Source organism: Prosopis cineraria, unplaced genomic scaffold, assembly GCF_029017545.1.
Source record: "Prosopis cineraria cultivar Desert tree isolate PC_DT_omini unplaced genomic scaffold, ASM2901754v1 PC1824, whole genome shotgun sequence".
Taxonomy (NCBI): Eukaryota; Viridiplantae; Streptophyta; class Magnoliopsida; order Fabales; family Fabaceae; genus Prosopis; species Prosopis cineraria.
In genome coordinates this window covers 24,991-27,437 of record NW_026557149.1, presented here as the reverse complement: position 1 = coordinate 27,437, position 2,447 = coordinate 24,991, and the positions used below count along the sequence as shown (strand labels likewise).

At 32.5% G+C, this 2,447-nt stretch overlaps 1 non-coding gene across 1 annotated transcript; it reads right to left on the bottom strand.

Annotated features, from left to right (window-relative positions):
• Window positions 1-2,048: 2,048 nt before the first annotated feature.
• LOC129300957 (small nucleolar RNA R71) lies at window positions 2,049-2,155 on the bottom strand. Its single transcript, XR_008590877.1, has one exon. It is a non-coding gene; the product is annotated as a small nucleolar RNA R71 (small nucleolar RNA).
• Window positions 2,156-2,447: the final 292 nt, after the last annotated feature.

The window sequence follows — 2,447 nt, the reverse complement described above, 5'->3', positions numbered from 1 at the left end:
TCACTTTGCTAATTTTTACTCCAATTGGTTAATTAAACTAAGGACTTAATCTAAGACTTAAAGAAGTTAGTTTATTAGGTTAATTGGCTTAGGATACTTTTCTTAAGTCATCACAGCTTTAGTCAAGAGGAAAGAGAGCTAAACTTAGCCTAATAATGAGAAGATAATGAGTCCAAAATCACTAATCTCTAGGGTTCCACTCTTGTGAAAAGGAAGTTCACTTCACTCACTTTATTTAGCATTTTATTCACTTGGCGCATTAGGTAATTAGTTTAGATAATAAAGTGTTTAAATTCCAATAACTTTGAATGATTTATTCCACTATATAGCTTTTAATCAGACTAAGACCATTCCTTGGGAGATGACCTGGGTTGGCCCTATGTTGTATTAGGGTTAGGTTTAGTTTAATTTTGAGGATGAGTGACTACTTTTTGATCAAAAATTTAGTGCCATTGCCAGAGAATGTGTTTAGGTTTGATTTAGGTTGTTTAGTGCTTAATTTACATTTTTAGTGTTTCTAGAAAATTTTTGAAAAATTATAAAAGTTTGTGTTTTGTGTTTTTTTTTAGTGTGCTTGTGAATTTTGTGTTCATTTTGGAAATATAAAAAGAAATAGTGCAATTTTTTTTGGTTTAGTGTAGAGTTGAAAATAATCTTTTCCACTGTCTCTGTCTGAAATTGAAAATTCAACTGAGATCTAGTTTGGGGGAATTTGGACTTGAAATTTGTGGCACTTGAAAGCTCTATATCTTATATTCATTTTGAAATTAGTTTGGTCAATTTTAGACTTGGGAAGTATCCTGTGGAAATTTTAGAAGCCAACAAGATCTAAGGAGCCTTTACAAAGAATTTTCAAAACCCTGTTGCAAATTTGAGTTGAGATATCTCCCTCTTTGTATGTTTTAAACTGATTGATTCCAATCTCATTTTTCTTATATTGTTTTAGCTTTGTTTCTTGTGTTTAGCTTTTTCTTCAATTTTGCCATTTTCCTATTTGAAAGTTTATTGGAAGTTTTGAAGGTCTTTTGAACAAAATCCTGTTTCTCAAGAACTGTAGACCAACTTGTGAAAATTTTTGAGAATGATTGGGAAGGAATTTTTATCTAAATTCTTTTTATAATTTTTTTTGTATATCTCTTGTGTCTCTCATAAAAGTTTTAGGGAAGTTGCTCATGTGGATTGGCTACTAGAAAATCCACAAATTCACTGTCTCTAGATAGCCTACTGTGTGAATTCTAGAATTGCGAAAATATTCTTGATTGAGCATTTCTAACTCTCTTCTACTGTTTGGTGTTGTTTTTATCATATTTTTTTCATTTTATTGCTGTTGAGTTTATTAGAAAAAGAAAAAAAAATATTTCTCTTGCTTTTGTGTGCTTTGAATTATTTCTTCTTGATTTGCATTTTAGTTTAGCTTGTTCTTTGTTCTTAATTTTCTTTAGCTTGATTAGTGCATGACCCAAAGGAAACATATTTCTTTTGTTGAATCAGATCCAGAAATTGAAAGGACTATTTCTAGATTGAGAAGACCACAACCTATTCTTGATTTTCATTTGGTTTGTAATTGAACAATGAAGGTATATTAGGGCATGAGCATGTGCATAATGAGGGCCATGAGAATGGGAATGAGAATTTGCATGATGATGGCTATGTTAATAATGAATTTGAAGGCTTGCATAATCTTAGAGTGGAGAGGAGCATTAGGCAATTAACTCAACCTAATTGCCATGATAATCCTTATGGCTTGTATGTTCCTCCTAGTAATGTTCAATTTCAAATTAAACCCTCTTTGATTAATGCATTGCCTAAATTTCATAGGTTACCAGGAGAGGATTGCCATAGGTTTTTGCATACCCTCTACTTGGTTTTGTGATACTATGAAGCCTATGCATGTAAATGTTGATGATGTTCAAGCTAAGGCTTTTGTATTTTCTCTTGAAATTTTAGCACAGGAGTGGTATTTTAACTACCCTTCTTATGTGAAATTGAACACATGGTTCGAGCTAAGAAGACTCTTAGATAAATTCTTTCTAAATTCCAAGGTCACCAATTTGAGAAAGCAAATCTATGGGGTCTAACAAGGAGAGGATAAGAGTCTCTATGAGTATTGGACTAGATTTCAAGGTCTTTTAGCTAAATGCCCACACCATCAAATTTCTAGTGAGAATTTAGTCTAATATTTCTATGAGGGCCTGATTCCAAGAGACGAAGTTAATATTGATATTGCTAGTGGTGGATGCTTGATTAACCTGACTTCCTTAAGGTTTGGGAACTAATAAACAAGATGGCCTTAAGTGATGCTCAATATTCTACAAGGGAGAAGAGAAATGCGAATATGGTGGGTTTCTCAATGCTTAATGTTTCACATGTGGACTTGCTAGCTGCTAAGATTAGGAGAGTGTTAGCTTAATAAATATCTCAAGTGAGCAATGTAAGTACTTCTCAAG